Below are 18,183 nucleotides of genomic sequence, written 5' to 3' on the forward strand. Positions count from 1 at the left end.
TCATTAAATTCTTCAGATGGGGGAAAAACTACGGGTAGTTTTTTCTCCCCAAACATAATACCCTTTTTAGTGGTACCTGGGTTTATATCTGAAATGTGTAACACCTCTTTCATTGCCTCAATCATGCAGCGAATGGCCTTAGTGGACATTAGATTAGACTCATCGTCGTCGACACTGGTATCAGTATCCGTGTCGACATCTGGGTCTGCCATCTGAGGTAGCGGGCGTTTTAGAGCCCCTGATGGCCTTTGAGACACCTGGGCAGGCACGAGCTGAGAAGCTGGCTGTCCCGCATTTGGCATGTCGTCAAATTTTTTGTGTAAGGAGTCGACACTTGCACGTAATTCTTTCCATAAAACCATCCACTCAGGTGTCTGCCCCGCAGGGGGTAACATCACTTCTACAGGCATCTGCTCCGCCTCCACATAATTTTCCTCCTCAAACATGTCGACACAGCCGTACCGACACACCGCACACACACCAGGAATGCTCTAACAGAGGACAGGACCCCACAGAAGCCCTTTGGGGAGACAGAGAGAGAGTATGCCAGCACACACCAGAGCGCTATATACTGCAGGGACTAACTGAATTATGTCCCCTATAGCTGCTATAATATTTACTGCGCCTAAATTTAGTGCCCCCCCTCTCTTTTTTACCCTTTTCTGTAGTGTAGACTGCAGGGGAGAGCCAGGGAGCTTCCTTCCAGCGGAACTGTGAGGGAAAAATGGCGCCAGTGTGCTGAGGGAGATAGCTCCGCCCCTTTTTCGCGGACTATTCTCCCGCTTTTTTAAGGATTCTGGCAGGGGTAATTATCACATATATAGCCTCTGGGGCTATATATTGTGATTGTTTTGCCAGCCAAGGTGTTTTTATTGCTGCTCAGGGCGCCCCCCCCCCAGCGCCCTGCACCCTCAGTGACCGGAGTGTGAAGTGTGTATGAGAAGCAATGGCGCACAGCTGCAGTGCTGTGCGCTACCTTGGTGAAGACAGAAGTCTTCATGCCGCCGATTTTCCGGACTTCTTCTTGCTTCTGGCTCTGTAAGGGGGACGGCGGCGCGGCTCTGGGACCGAACACCAAGGCCAGTTCCATGCGGTCGGTCCCTCTGGAGCTAATGGTGTCCAGTAGCCTAAGAAGCCCAAGCTAGCTGCGAGCAGGTAGGTTCGCTTCTTCTCCCCTTAGTCCCTCGTTGCAGTGAGCCTGTTGCCAGCAGGTCTCACTGTAAAATAAAAAACCTAAAATATACTTTCTTTCTAAGAGCTCAGAAGAGCCCCTAGTGTGCATCCAGCTCGGCCGGGCACAAAAATCTAACTGGGGCTTGGAGGAGGGTCATAGTGGGAGGAGCCAGTGCACACCAGGTAGTCTAAAAGCTTTCTTTTAGTTGTGCCCAGACTCCTGCGGAGCCGCTATTCCCCATGGTCCTTTCGGAGTTCCCAGCATCCACTAGGACGTTAGAGAAATAAGAATTTACTCACCGGTAATTCTATTTCTAGTAGTCCGTAGTGGATGCTGGGCGCCCGTCCCAAGTGCGGACTCTCTGCAATACATGTATATAGTTATTGCTTAACTAAAGGGTTATTGTTATGAGCCATCTGTTACTGAGGCTCAGTTGTTGTTTATACTGTTAACTGGGTATGGTTATCACAAGTTGTACAGTGTGATTAGTGTGGCTGGTATGAGTCTTACCCTGGATTCCAAATCCTTTCCTTGTTGTGTCAGCTCTTCCGGGCACAGTTTCCTTGGCTGGGGTCTGGAGGAGGGGCATGGAGGGAGGAGCCAGTGCACACCAGATAGGACCTAATCTTTCTTTTAGAGTGCCCAGTCTCCTGCGGAGCCCGTCTGTTCCCCATGGTCCTTACGGAGTTCCCAGCATCCACTACGGACTACGAGAAATAGAATTACCGGTGAGTAAATTCTTATTATATATATATATATATATATATATATATATATATATATATATATATATATATATATATATATATATATATACACACACACACACACACACACACACACATATATATATATATATATACATACATAGTCATGGATGAGGTATCTGCTCAGATGAATTACATATGAAAGTTTTTTTTTTTTATATTTGTATTGTAATTCATTGTTTTTGATATTGTGTAGATATTTTAAATATATTTTAAATTCAGAATTATCTCCATCCAAGTAATATGTGAATGGTTTTGTATCATACAATATACAATATACTTATATACCGCTACTTCACATTATATATATTTTTTTTTACACTGCAATTTAGATTTGAGTTTGGACACACCCTTCCCAAATCTACATCTCTCTGCGCATTTTATATCTGCCCCACCTGCAGTGCAGCATGGTTTTCCTAAGGTGAATAGGTACTTGTTTTGTTTTACTAAATCAGACCCTCTGTATGCAAATACCTGTATCACGCTATTACCGAGGCCCTATACTGAGTAGTATTCACTTTCCCGGCAGCCGGCTCCGCTGTCTCCACCTGCAGCCGGCTCCGCTGTCTCAATGATCCCTAAATGTTGACAAAAACGTATATGTAGAGTGTCTGAGTATTGGTGTCAGTTTCCACACACCTTCACATTCCATCGCTATACACAAGACGACAATTTGACCAGCAAAGGGAGGCGGGTGAAGGCCCCCAAACAGGAACATATGTCAACTGCAATAATAGTCATTATACTGCACCTGAGACAGCCCAGTACCACTTATCCCAGGTCACGCTGAACATTACAGGGTTATTTCATAACATTGTGCAAATGAGATATTACTATCTACACCAACCAATCAGATTCCTCATTTAAAGAACTGGTCTTACAAAACACAGACTCTTATTTTTGCACATGGGCTCATCATGATGCCAAGCCCAGCTCCTCACATCATGTCAACCCCCCCTGCAGACGGCGCCATCTTGATGCTAGGGTCCAGCGTTTCCTGCATATACAAGCATATCTGCAAGTAAATACACTGTAGGTGCCACCTTACCACATGCACATATGCACAGCCAGTGAGTGTTCATTTTTTCATTCTTAAAATGATGCTGTTTTTGTGTTATTAACAGCCAAGATAGTCAATCTGCTTCCATTTCATACAGGCACTTGAAGAAAATGTAACAAACAGAAAAAAAAACCACATGGGGTGAATTAGTTCCCTACTACTGTGCTTATAAGTATGGGTAAATGACAAATAATAACACCATTCAGGTACAACATTCTGTACTACATTCCAAGTGCTCATTTACAGTAAACACAACCAGTCCGCACTGCTATACTGTCCTCATTCTGCTATTAAAGCAATGTGTTGATGTGATTACTGTGCTATGGTGTTTGAGAGCTACATATGGTATACTGTATGTCCATTAATGCTTTCTCTCTGGTGACGAGTCAGATGCATTATGCATGACACTGAGTCCCATAGGGCAAATGGGTTCCGGTATGAATGGTCGACCATGTTATGGTCGACAGTCATTAGGTCAACCACTATTGGTCGACATTGACATGGTCGACGTGGACACGTGGTCGACACATGAAAATGTTTGACGCATGAATGGTCGACACATGAAAATGTCGACATGAGTTTTTAACTTTTTTGGTGTAGTTTTTTGCGTAAAGTGACTGGGAACTCCAATTAGTGCACCGCGTCCGCTCGCCATGCTTCGGGCATGGTGCCTTCGCTTCGCTCGGCACAGATTACCGTTCCAATCGTAGTCCACGTGGATCGTAAAGTATGGAAAAGTTCCCCAAAAGAAAAAAAAAAAAGTTAAAAAACTCATGTCGACCTTTTCATGTGTCGACCATGTGTCCATGTCGACCATGTCAATGTCGACCAATAGTGGTCGATTAACGACTGTCGACCATAACATGGTCGACCATGTGAACGGATACCGGGCAAATGACCATTCTCACGTCTTAAACCAACTGGACTCTGTGTGACTCCTCACAGAGAGATGCATACAAGGTCTGATCTAGAACCCCTTTTACTGCGATAAGACAAGATAGCAACTCTGCTCTGGCGAGTTACACCAGCCCGTCCGCACTGCGTATACTCTGCTGATAATAAACAAAATCACCTAAAATATATCCGTAAAACCAAGCGTTGGACAGTGCTGTATGTTTTCGTTACGTCTGCTATGAAACTGTATCTGTGCAGTATAAACCAGCTGCCCCACATGCTGTAAACACACTACTGATTGCAGCAGTCAGGCGAAGCAGCCTCAGATCTGGGCCACCGGTTAGAAAACATAGCACCTGCCAATTCCTACAAAACACCAGGCTAATGTGATCTCCAAGATGACAATCGTAAGAAGCAGCCACTGTTGTGTAAAGTGGGTGTCCCAGATCAGGGTTGGCAGCTGATGTACCTTAAAGCTGCACCACTTCGGAAAATATTCTCTTCAAGAGCCCTCTGTCCGTAGATGGTGCCCTGGGGGCCCCTCTGTGGAGCGGTTTTTCATGGAGCTCCAAAAGATCATTTCACAGTCCCATCCGACAATCCTGAAGGGGAAGTGTGTCTATGATGCCATTGGCAATGCACTCATGGGGCCTAATTCAGATCTGATCGCAGCAGCAAATGTGTTTTCTAATGGGCAAAACCATGTGCGGTGCAGGTGGGACAGATGTAACATGTGCAGAGAGAGTTAGATTTGGGTGGGGTGTGTTCAAACTGAAATCTAAATTGCAGCGTAAAAATAAAGCAGCCAGTATTTACCCTGCACAGAAACAATATAACCCACCCAAATCTAAATCTCTCTGCACATGTTATATCTGCCCCCGCCCCCCCCCCCCCCCCCCCTCTTCAGTGCACATGGATTTGACCATTAGACAACAATTTCTCTGAATTAGGCTCATGGTATTTACATAGAACAGGTGGATTAATATGTATTGGATATCGGGGCTTACTCAGACCCGATCGTACGATCAGCCACCCTAGACCGCCCCGCATGTTAGGCTCTAGGCCCCGCCCCCCGCACAAGTACAAAAGCATTGTACAGCAGCTATGCATTTGTACTTGGTAAGTAGCTCCCTACCTGCGCAGCTCCTGCGCGCTGGCAGGGAGCTACTTGTCGCATCTCGGGTCGCATCGGCTGCGTGTGACGTCATGCAGCTGCCGCGCCCCACCCCCGCACGGTCCGGGCACACCTACGTTGCCCGAACCACGCACCCCAAGTCGGAGGCCAAACGCGGCCAGCCGGCCCCCTCTCGCCCAGCGCATGCCTCTGCCTGTCAATCAGGCAGAGGCGATTGCTGGGCTGAGATGCCGATACACCCTGCGGCACAAGCGCATGCGCAATTCAGACCTGATTGCCCGCTGTGCAGCGAACAGGTCTGAATTAGCCCCGTTGCCTGTCCCGGCTAAAATAATAAAATCAACTTTTTAAAAAAAATAAATAAATACTCCACACACCAGATAAAACACAGACTTTTCTTCTTTTAGCATTAATATTTTACACCACATGGTGCCTGCAGGGGATGCGGTTACATACCCAACCCGTCTGCAGAACTATACCAGGACTATACATGGTAGCATGACATAGCATAAATACAGTAAATTTAAGTTCACAAATCTTTGGAACAACACAGAGCAATAAAACAAACACATACTAGGTGGGACAAGTGAAAGGATAGGGCAAGTACGGGTACACACCAGGACCATTTCTTCCGATGGGCCCAATTTCGATGCGTCATGCGAGCGGATGGGAATCGTTGCAGAAATGTGCCTTTTCTGCTCACGATTCTGACCAGATGCGCGTACCCGCGGCTCGCGCATTGGATCGGAGATCTTGACTGCTGCAGTTAGGATCACCCGCTCCGATGCACGGTGAATACACCCACTCTCTGCTTCCCGTGCGCATCAGGAAGCTGGCGGGGGGATCGGACCACGATCAGCTAGTGATCGTGGGGTGAGCTGCATCGCGCTGGTGTGTAGGCAACCTTACTCGCAACATCTTGACGGGCAGGTGTTAGACATTCACAGGGAGGACAAGGCAGAACAACGCTGGATGAGCCTGTACCTAATTTAAGAGTAACGCAACATGGAGACAAGAGACCATGGGCCCGATTAGGATTAGTATGCAAACCCGATGGATTACGTACAAATCCGGAGGCTACTGGTGTGCACATGTGCAGAATGGGTCTTGCAATATCGCTCCTGCCCACCCTTAGCCGCAGCATGATGTTTTGGGGGCGGAGCGGATGTGGCAACCAGCACCATTCTCCAAAACGGGGGCACGTCGTTCCGGTTTTGTAGGTGTGCCAGACGCAGTCTTCCTAGACCCAGCTGTACGAATCCTACGGACAGTCTGGGTTAGCTTCAGGTTCCGCAGTCTAACAGCGGTCTGCTACCATCTCGAGTCATGACTGATGGTTGTGATAGCGATCTGATGCTGCGTCTTCAGACGCAACGCCCAGATCTCGCAGATGCATGCAAAAGGCATCTATCTCCTAGAGACGCTGCATGCTGCATTTGCATTTTATTTGTACAGAATTGCACAGCCGCTTCCTTGCAGCTGTGCAATTCCATAGAAATCGGAATCAGGCCCTTAGAGCACAGGAGGCATGGGTAGAGCCAGGGTTCAAACTTAAGGAAGGAGGGCCCTGTCCATGAGACCTAACATGCTAAAAGGGGTGGTGGACAGACGGAAGGTGAAATAGGAAGAAGAGCATGTTTAGGAAGAAGAGGAAAGTGGAGATTCAGGAGAAGGGCTGGCAGGCTTTAATCAAAAGGTGGGTTTAGAGCAAATGTTTAATGCTTGCATCAGATAGAAATTCTGACTCGACGAGGAAAGGAGTTCCAGAGGAGGGGGACAGGGAGGGAGAAATCATGTAGGCAGGCATGGTAGGAAGCCAGCGAGGGTGAGGAGTTTAGACTGGAATCTGAGTTGGACAGAAGGCTAGAGAAGAACTTTGCTAAAAGGGGTGGCTGATGAAGAGTATCTACAGAGAAAAAAGGATCTGCAAAGAATCATTCAGTATAAACTGAAGTGGGGAAAGGCAAGTAAGGGGGGACCAGAGAGAAGGAGAAGAAAGCAGTAGTCAATGCAGGAAAGAAAGAAAGAAAGAAAGAAAGAAAGAAAGAAAGAAAGAAAGAAAGAAAGAAAGAAAGAAAGAAAGAAAGAAAGAAAGAAAGAAAGAAAGAAAGAAAGAAAGAAAGAAAGAAAGAAAGAAAGAAAGAAAGAAAGGTCTTGGTGGCATCGTAGATGAGAATGGACCTGATCCCAGATATGTTGCAGAGTTGGAAATGGTGGGAGTGAAAGATATATTGGAGGAGATTCAAATGTTTGAAAAGTCAGTTGGGAGTCTGTTTTTTCCTTTCTAATAGACAGGAAAAAACAGACACCCAACCGACTTTCCAAACTTTTGAATTCCACCCTTTGAATGTGCTGGGTGAAGGAACAGACGGCGTTATGTATGACACAAAAGGCAACAAACTTGGGGACCAGCCAGGACACAACTCCCTGAGCCTGATTACAATATATACATTTTAGCCCTCATCTTTAGCTCAAACTTCTGTTGGAGGCAGAATGGCAGCCGGTAATTGAAGACATGCTTAGGGAAATCAAGTCCATTTTTTTTATAAAGCTTCTTGATATTTGGTGTTAAAACAAATAAGTTGATCACAAGGAAATGGTTCATCTCCGTCAACACGCGGATTTGGGCTTGGAGGGTTGCTTTAATCCATAACTTTATGAACCATTGGAGAAGGTTTAACGATTCATCTGAACATCTGCAGACTCCTACATCAGTGATAATAGTATATGAAGAGGGTTGCCAACAGCCATAAAAAGAAGTCATCAACCCTATCTTGGTGGAATCGGTATCAGGATTCTGGATTGGGAAGGGAGATTCTTTCAGAAACCCATCACAGATAACCCTACATAGGCTCCACAGACTCTGGCTTCACTTTGCTTTTGCGGCATCTCAAGATGACCTGGAAATCCCTATGCACAACCACATAAACGTGCATTCTTCCATGCTGGATGTGATAACTCTGAGGAGCAGAAAATATTCTAATCACTAGATATATAAAATGACAACAACAAAAAATTGTATATAAAATGTATTTATCAGCAGCCACTAACAAATGGCTCTCAGTACTGATTAATGTCCAAATTTTTACTCAATCTTAGCAACCAATAAGCAAATTTGAAATATATGCCGAAATTAGACGTCCTTACAGAACAGTCGCTGACGTGGCACACAATAACACAGCAGGGATAAAACAATCCACATAAACACAGCTCTTTTCAGTTTAAAATTGAAACTACTGTATTATAAGGAATAATTAACTCTCCATGGGGAAAAAGGATGTCAGAAACCGGTGGGGCGTCCCATGACTACATAAAACACTCGGTAGAATGGGGTCCTATGTAGGTCATGGGACTCCCCATTGGCTTCTAATATGATTTCTTTTTACAGTAAGGGCTACGTTGTTATATATTGGTTACATAAAAGTGTATTATTATGTAGAGAAGAGGTTATAATGGGAAATTAACTTATAATCACCGGCAGTTTCTCCTGCGGATATTCTGGCCCTTATGTTGGTGTTCGCTCATGCAACATTTAGTCATCTGACCTCTATGATCTCATGAAAAGTGTCAGTCACCTGCGGATAATTCTGACCTGCCAGGGGTACTTTTCCTGGGATCTCCTCAAAATGGACAATGGTCTCCCAGGTATACTTGTTAGGGTTTGGGGTACTTACGCAGTTCCATGAGTAGGTGAGTAAGTTGCCCTTTACAGAAACAACAATGGTCGGTTTGGGGGTGGAATCCCGGTGGTTAGCATACCGACGCCGGGATCCCGGACGCTAGAATGCCGGCAGGTGGATGAGCGCAACGAAGCCCCTTGCGGGCTCGGTGGGTCGCCACAGGTTCTAATCCCACTCCATGGGTGTCATGGACGCCCACGAGTGGGAATAGCCCGTTAGCTGGGATTCCAGCTGGCGGCATTGTCAGTGGTCGGGATTCCGACATCGGTATCCTGACCGCCAGCAACATAACTACATCCCCAATGGTCATGTTGACCTTACAGAACATGGGGAGAGATGCGTCAAGCACTGAAAACATTGGAGAGGTGATCAGTGTAGACGTTGCCCATAGAAACCAATCAACATCTACCTATCATTTTATACATGATAAATGCATTCCCAAAGCTGATTGGGCAACTTCTCCTATCCTTTCACTACTGATGTATCTCCTCCGTAGAGGTTTGTTTGCCCTTTCAAACGCCTCCTTCTATCCATCATTCCCACTTCCTGAAATCCACAATACCCAGAAGCCACATCCTGTGATTTGAAGAAAGAAATGAATCCGACTTATGTTCCTTTGGTTTTTGGAAAGCTTTGAACACAATGCTGCAGCTAAGCCACAGCTGAGGCGCAATAATAACAAGACTCAACACTCTGTAAAAACGGGACATTTAGGCTCATTAAACTTACTTTGTAGGCCTACTTTAGGAGTGTGCGTACAAGCCTGTACGAAGAAGGCTTAAATACCGTTTGACAGAGCAAAATATAACAACAACAACAGAGCAACAGCACATCACAGAGACGCATCGCTATAGTATTAAAAAGGGTTCTGATGCTGAGTTAGTAGCAACGCAAACCACACTGCAAATACAGGTTCAATATGATTTTCCGACGGCCATTTGCCTACAGTCAAAATACCAACACGTTTGAAATACCAACATTATGCCAACGTGTTCAAAATACTGACAGGCAAAATGCCAACATTTGAAACGCCGGCATGCCAAAATACGGACATGAGATTTTCAGGGGGGGGGGGGGGGGTCAATGTCGCCATACGTCGACATGGGCACTGCGACCCCTCGCATGGTGAGCGCAGTATTATATTCCCCCTCCGGGTCAGCTGGGATGGTAAAGTATGAACAAGTCTGTTTTTGGGCAAAAATTGTTTAAAAACACGTGTCGGCAATAGAAATGTCGGTATTCTGACTATATCAGCATTTTGAACATGTTGGTATTTTACAGTGACGGTAATTTGACTGTCGGCCAATAGCGGTCAGGAATTTAATAATAAGAATTTACTTACCGATAATTCTATTTCTCGTAGTCCGTAGTGGATGCTGGGGACTCCGTAAGGACCATGGGGAATAGCGGCTCCGCAGGAGACAGGGCACAAAAGTAAAAGCTTTAGGATCAGGTGGTGTGCACTGGCTCCTCCCCCTATGACCCTCCTCCAAGCCTCAGTTAGGATACTGTGCCCGGACGAGCGTACACAATAAGGAAGGATTTTGAATCCCGGGTAAGACTCATACCAGCCACACCAATCACACTGTACAACCTGTGATCTGAACCCAGTTAACAGCATGATAACAGCGGAGCCTCTGAAAAGATGGCTCACAACAATAATAACCCGATTTTTGTAACAATAACTATGTACAAGTATTGCAGACAATCCGCACTTGGGATGGGCGCCCAGCATCCACTACGGACTACGAGAAATAGAATTATCGGTAAGTAAATTCTTATTTTCTCTGACGTCCTAAGTGGATGCTGGGGACTCCGTAAGGACCATGGGGATTATACCAAAGCTCCCAAACGGGCGGGAGAGTGCGGATGACTCTGCAGCACCGAATGAGAGAACTCCAGGTCCTCCTCAGCCAGGGTATCAAATTTGTAGAATTTTGCAAACGTGTTTGCCCCTGACCAAGTAGCAGCTCGGCAAAGTTGTAAAGCAGAGACCCCTCGGGCAGCCGCCCAAGATGAGCCCACCTTCCTTGTGGAATGGGCATTTACATATTTTGGCTGTGGCAGGCCTGCCACAGAATGTGCAAGCTGAATTGTACTACACATCCAACTAGCAATCGTCTGCTTAGAAGCAAGAGCACCCCGTTTGTTGGGTGCATACAGGATAACAGCAAGTCAGTTTTCCTGACTCCAGCCGTCCTGGAAACATATATTTTCAGGGCCCTGACAACATCTAGCAACTTGGAGTCCTCCAAGTCCCTAGTAGCCGCAGGTACCACAATAAGCTGGTTCAGGTGAAACGCTGACACCACCTTAGGGAGAAACTGGGGACGAGTCCGCAGCTCTGCCCTGTCCGAATGGACAATCAGATATGGGCTTTTGTGAGACAAAGCCGCCAATTCTGACACTCGCCTGGCCGAGGCCAGGGCCAACAGCATGGTCACTTTCCATGTGAGATATTTCAAATCCACAGATTTGAGCGGTTTAAACCAATGTGATTTGAGGAATCCCAGAACTACGTTGAGATCCCACAGTGCCACTGGAGGCACAAAAGGGGGTTGTATATGCAGTACTCCCTTGACAAACTTCTGGACTTCAGGAACTGAAGCCAATTCTTTCTGGAAGAAAATCGACAGGGCCGAAATTTGAACCTTAATGGACCCTAATTTGAGGCCCATAGACAGTCCTGTTTGCAGGAAATGCAGGAATCGACCGAGTTGAAATTCCTCCGTGGGGGCCTTCCTGGCCTCACACCATGCAACATATTTTCGCCAAATGCGGTGATAATATTGTGCGGTCACCTACTTCCTGGCTCTGACCAGGGTAGGGATGACCTCTTCCGGAATGCCTTTTTCCCTTAGGATCCGGAGTTCAACCGCCATGCCGTCAAACACAGCCGCGGTAAGTCTTGGAACAGACATGATCCTTGCTGAAGCAAGTCCCTTCTTAGTATCTCTTGAAGTTCCGGGTACCAAGTCCTTCTTGGCCAATCCGGAGCCACGAGTATAGTTCTTACTCCTCTCCGTCTTATAATTCTCAGTACCTTGGGTATGAGAGGCAGAGGAGGGAACACATACACCGACTGGTACACCCACGGTGTTACCAGAGCGTCCCAGCTATTGCCTGAGGGTCTCTTGACCTGGCGCAATACCTGTCCAGTTTTTTGTTCAGACGGGACGCCATCATGTCCACCTTTGGTCTTTCCCAACGGTTCACAATCATGTGGAAGACTTCCAGATGAAGTCCCCACTCTCCCGGGTGGAGGTCGTGCCTGCTGAGGAAGTCTGCTTCCCAGTTGTCCACTCCCGGAATGAACACAGCTGACAGTGTTATCACATGATTTTTCGCCCAGCGAAGAATCCTTGCTGCCATTGCCCTCCTGCTTCTTGTGCCGCCCTGTCTGTTTACGTGGGCGACTGCCGTGATGTTGTCCGACTGGATCAGCACCAGTTGACTTTGAAGCAGAGGTCTTCCTAGGCTCAGAGCATTGTAACTTGCCCTTAGCTCCAGTATATTTATGTGGAGAGAAGTCTCCAGACTTGACCACACTCCTTGGAAATTTCTTCCCTGTGACTGCTCACCAGCCTCTCAGGCTGGCATCCGTGGTCACCAGGACCCAGTCCTGAATGCCGAATCTGCTGCCCTCTAGTAGATGAGCACTCTGCAGCCACCACAGAAGAGACTCCCTTGTCCTTGGAGACAGGATTATCCGCTGATGCATCTGAAGATGCGATCCGGACCATTCGTCCAGCAGATCCCACTGAAAAATTCTTGCGTGAAATCTGCCGAATGGAATCGCTTCGTAAGAAGCCACCATTTTTCCCAGGACTCTTGTGCATTGATGCACTGACACTTGGCCTGGTTCTAGGAGGTTCCTAACTAGCTCGGATAACTCCCTGGCTTTCTCCTCCGGGAGAAACACCTTTTTCTGGACTGTGTCCAGAATCATCCCTAGGAACAGCAGACGTGTCGTCGGAATCAGCTGCGATTTTGGAATATTTAGAATCCATCCGTGCTGTCGTAGAACTACTTGAGATAGTGCTACTCCGACCTCCAACTGTTCTCTGGACCTTGCCCTTATCAGGAGATCGTCCAAGTAAGGGATAATTAAGACGCCTTTTCTTTGAAGAAGAATCATCATTTCGGCCATTACCTTGGTAAAGACCCGTGGTGCCGTGGACAATCCAAACGGCAGCGTCTGAAACTGATAGTGACAGTTCTGTACCACGAACCTGAGGTACCCTTGGTGAGAAGGGCAATTTGGGACATGGAGGTAAGCATCCTTGATGTCCAGGGACACCATATAGTCCCCTTCTTCCTGGTTCGCTATCACTGCTCTGAGTGACTCCATCTTGATTTGAACCTTTGTATGTAAGTGTTCAAAGATTTCAGATTTAGAATAGATCTCACCAAGCAGTCTGGCTTCAGTACCACAAATAGTGTGGAATAATACCCCTTTCCTTGTTGTAGGAGGGGTACTTTGATTATCACCTGCTGGGAATACAGCTTGTGAATTGTTTCCAATACTGCCTCCCTGTCGGAGGGAGACGTTGGTACAGCAGACTTCAGGAACCTGCGAGGGGGAGACGTCTCGAATTTCCAATCTGTACCCCTGGGATACTACTTGTAGGATCCAGGGGTCCACTTGCGAGTGAGCCCACTGCGCGCTGAAACTCTTGAGACGACCCCCCACCGCCTTTGAGTCCGCTTGTACGGCCCCAGCGTCATGCTGAGGACTTGGCAGAAGCGGTGGAGGGCTTCTGTTCCTGGGAAGGGGCTGCCTGCTGCAGTCTTCTTCCCTTTCCTCTACCCCTGGGCAGATATGACTGGCCTTTTGCCCGCTTGCCCTTATGGGGACGAAAGGACTGAGGCTGAAAGACGGTGTCTTTTTCTTTATACGGCAATACTTCCATGTGCCGTTTGGAATCTGCATCACCTGACCACTGTCGTGTTCATAAACATCTTCTGGCAGACATGGACATCGCATTTACTCTTGATGCCAGAGTGCAAATATCCCTCTGTGCATCTCTCATATATAGTAATGCATCCTTTAAATGCTCTATAGTCAATAAAATACTGTCCCTGTCAAGGGTATCAATATTTTCAGTCAGGGAATCCGACCAAGCCACCCCGGTGCTGCACATCCAGGCTGAGGCGATCGCTGGTCGCAGTATAACACCAGTATGTGTGTATATACTTTTTAGGATATTTTCCAGCCTCCTATTAGCTGGCTCCTTGAGGGCGGCCGTATCTGGAGACGGTAACGCCACTTGTTTTGATAAGCGTGTGAGCGCCTTATCCACCCTAGGGGGTGTTTCCCAACGCGCCCTAACTTCTGGCGGAAAAGGGTATAACGCCAATAATTTTCTATCGGGGGAAACCCACGCATCATCACACACTTCATTTAATTTATCTGATTCAGGAAAAACTACAGGTAGTTTTTTCACACCCCACATAATACCCTTTTTTGTGGTACTTGTAGTATCAGAAATATGTAACACCTCCTTCATTGCCCTTAACATGTAACGTGTGGCCCTAATGGAAAATACGTTTGTTTCTTCACCGTCGACACTGGAGTCAGTGTCCGTGTCTGTGTCTGTGTCGACCGACTGAGGTAATGGGCGTTTTAAAGCCCCTGACGGGTTTGAGACGCCTGGACAGGTACTAATTGGTTTGCCGGCCGTCTCATGTCGTCAACCGACCTTGCAGCGTGTTGACATTATCACGTAATTCCCTAAATAAGCCATCCATTCCGGTGTAGACTCCCTAGAGAGTGACATCACCATTACAGGCAATTGCTCCGCCTCCTCACCAACATCGTCCTCATACATGTCGACACACACGTACCGACACACAGCACACACACAGGGAATGCTCTGATAGAGGACAGGACCCCACTAGCCCTTTGGGGAGACAGAGGGAGAGTTTGCCAGCACACACCAAAACGCTATAATTTTACAGGGACAACCTTATATAAGTGTTTTCCCTTATAGCATCTTAATATGTAATAATATCGCCACAAAAATGCCCCCCCTCTCTGTTTTAACCCTGTTTCTGTAGTGCAGTGCAGGGGAGAGCCTGGGAGCCTTCCCACCAGCAGTTCTGAGGGAAAATGGCGCTGTGTGCTGAGGAGAATAGGCCCCGCCCCCTTTTCGGCCGGCTTCTTCTCCCGTTTTTCTGACAACCTGGCAGGGGTTAAATACATCCATATAGCCCCAGAGGCTATATGTGATGTATATTTAGCCAGCATAGGTACTTTCATTGCTGCCCAGGGCGCCCCCCCCAGCGCCCTGCACCCTCAGTGACCGTTGGTGTTAAGTGTGCTGAGAGCAATGGCGCACAGCTGCAGTGCTGTGCGCTACCTTAAGAAGACTGGGAAGTCTTCAGCCGCCGATTTCTGGACCTTTTTCTTCAGCATCTGCAAGGGGGTCGGCGGCACGGCTCCGGTGACCCATCCAGGCTGTACCTGTGATCGTCCCTCTGGAGCTAGTGTCCAGTAGCCTAAGAAGCCAATCCATCCTGCACGCAGGTGAGTTCACTTCTTCTCCCCTAAGTCCCTCGTTGCAGTGAGCCTGTTGCCAGCAGGACTCACTGAAAATAAAAAACCTAATAAAACTTTTACTCTAAGCAGCTCTTTAGGAGAGCCACCTAGATTGCACCCTTCTCGGCCGGGCACAAAAACCTAACTGGGGCTTGGAGGGGGGTCATGGGGGGAGGAGCCAGTGCACACCACCTGATCCTAAAGCTTTTACTTTTGTGCCCTGTCTCCTGCGGAGCCGCTATTCCCCATGGTCCTTACGGAGTCCCCAGCATCCACTTAGGACGTCAGAGAAAAATAAATAATAAATAAGGAATAAATTTAGCACAGCTACGATCAACTCGGAATGACCCCCTGTGTGCTGAGCAGTCTGTGCTAGATCGCTCAGCACACATCTCCCCGTGTGTACGGGACCTTATACCTACCTCTAACTATAACCCTCCTCTAGTGCCTAACCTTAAACTCCCTCCCCACAGGCTATCCCTAACCCTAAAGTCAACACTCTGAATATGTCAACCTATGATATACTGAGCATGTCGACACGTTGCCTAACGACATTTTAGCAGTGTCATCCTTATAAATATTTATATTGTGGCATAGACATTATGAATGTATACTTTTTGCCTATGGGGTAATTTAGGTTTATTAGCAAACAAAACAAAAAAATCACGCTAATGGGCAAAACCATGTGCACTGCAGGTGGGGCAGATGTAACGTGCAGATATAGCACATGTTACACAGCACAGTTATCTGGGATATAGTATAAACGGGAAAAGCGGTTAAACCCAGAAAACAGGGGTTCTACCACATTTTTCCTTTAGTACATCCTGCCCCCTGTGCCTTCCAGACACACACACACACACACCCCAAGTCCTTATCCACCCTATGTTGGGTTTTGTTAACAGAAATGTACTTTTTTTTACCGATTTTTAGTTAAAAATATATTTCACAAAATGAAAGAAAAAAAAATGAAAGGCTCTGAGGGATATAAGTGTCATATTAGCTGTGATATCAGAGTTTGTGGGGCTCGCATTTATAATAATAATAATTTTATTTATACAGCGCTTTTCTTCAGCAAGACTCAGTCATTTTAGAAGCATCAAAAACAGAACAGAGATTTAGCATTATACCACTAAGAAAACAAACTGCAAAACAGTGACCATAGGGGGTAATTCAGACCTGATCGCTACTGTGCGTTTTCGCACGGCGGGCGATCAGTGATAGACTGCGCATGCATCGCAATGGGCACACGAGTCGCCAAACAACAGGCATCGCCGACCAGCGATAAGATGGTGCGAAAATTCCGATCACACGGGTGTTTGCAAGGAGATTGACAGGAAGAGGCCGTTTGTGGCTGGTAACTCACCGTTTGCTGGAAGTGTTCGGAAAAACACAGGCGTGCCCAAGCGTTTTCAGAGAAGGTGTCTGACGTCAGCTCCGGCCCCAATCAGCCTGTTCTCAACGCACTGTAGGAGTAAGTCCTGGGCTGCGCACACACTGGATTTTTGCAGCTCGGCATACGCATGCGATCGCACACGTCCACGGAGCGAATTTACATTCCCCTTGGGCGGCGACTATCTGAATGCAGGACAGCAAAGTTAGCAGCCCAGCAATCAGGTCTGAATTACCCCCACATAACGGGCACAGTGATCTTAATGCAGCACTGGTGCAGCCATTTTGATTCATAAGTTCCACAGCCTCTTGCGAAAGGTACCAGGTGAGGCAGCCACTTTGGGCGCACTACAGAGGCTATCCTGCGTAGAACAGGCAACTCCTAGAAGAGATTACACAAAATGGAGAAGTTGCAGTGTATTAAAGCTACAGTCAGAACCCTTATAATAACAAACAGTTTCAAGTATTTTCATCCCACACAAGGGTGTACCACGCGAGGCAGCCATCTTGGGCGCACTACAAAGTTTACAATACGCGAGATAAGCCATACAAGAAAATAAGACCTATACGGGCGACTTATATACTGTATGATACGCACTGAATGAATAGATCCAAGTGTTGTTAACCCCACCCAAGAAAGAACCATAGGAGGCTGCCATCTGGGACACACTGCATAGGTTACATCTAGCAGGGTGTGCAATTAGTGGAAGTATAAAATCAAGATGTGGTGAAAAAAAAGTGGGGGGAAGCTGAATACAAAGGCATAAAACTGTATTATTAAAACAATTGACAGTACTATAAAAACTATGGTAAAGTAAATTAAAAAACGTAAATATTAAAAATAATGTAGAAAATTGCAGCACGACGCACCATTCGGCCTCTGCCAAGCGTCTCCCTCACTCGAGTGTGTTGTCTTGTCTCAATTAGCAATTTGTTGAGTGCAATTGGGCAGCAGCACAGGATTTTCCCTGAACCCAGTCTCTAAAGTACATGGTAACAACATAATAGCCAAAATGGAATAAGAAAATAATACTAATAATAATAACACATCATAGTGGCCCCCATTTATCAAGCCTTGGAGAGTGATAAATAGCACAGTGATAAAGTACCAACCAATCAGCTCGTAACTACGATGTCAAAGGCTGTGTTTGAAAAATGACAGGAGCCGGTTGGCTGGTACTTTATCACCGTGCTATTTATCACTCTCCAAGGCTTGATAAATGGGGGCCAATGTGAGTAGGCCAAAGTCCAAATTCAGTTCAAACTCCAGTCCAAAAACCAGATTCTCAATACAGACTATCTTTGACATGAAAACCACCAGGCTTGTCAGATGGAATTAATGTACCCGTGAGGAGTTAAGTACATGTAAAAAGGAGGGGAAAAATAAAATAAAAATCACTGCACCAAATGACACCCTAGACCAGAGGTTCTCAAACGAAGTCCTCAGGCGCCCCAACGGTCCAGGTTTTAGGTATATCTACGGCTCAGTACAGATGGTTAAATCAAATTGACTGAGGGCAATGCATTTAATTTGCCGCCGGCC

General features: G+C 46.7%; 1 protein-coding gene across 1 annotated transcript in view; it reads right to left on the reverse strand.

Moving 5' to 3' along the window:
* The window catches only part of PEMT (phosphatidylethanolamine N-methyltransferase), a 445,039-nt gene that overhangs the window by 405,779 nt on the left and 21,077 nt on the right, over positions 1-18,183 (reverse strand). The window lies entirely within an intron of this gene.

This window comes from Pseudophryne corroboree, chromosome 7 (genome assembly GCF_028390025.1).
Source record: "Pseudophryne corroboree isolate aPseCor3 chromosome 7, aPseCor3.hap2, whole genome shotgun sequence".
Classification (NCBI taxonomy): Eukaryota; Metazoa; Chordata; class Amphibia; order Anura; family Myobatrachidae; genus Pseudophryne; species Pseudophryne corroboree.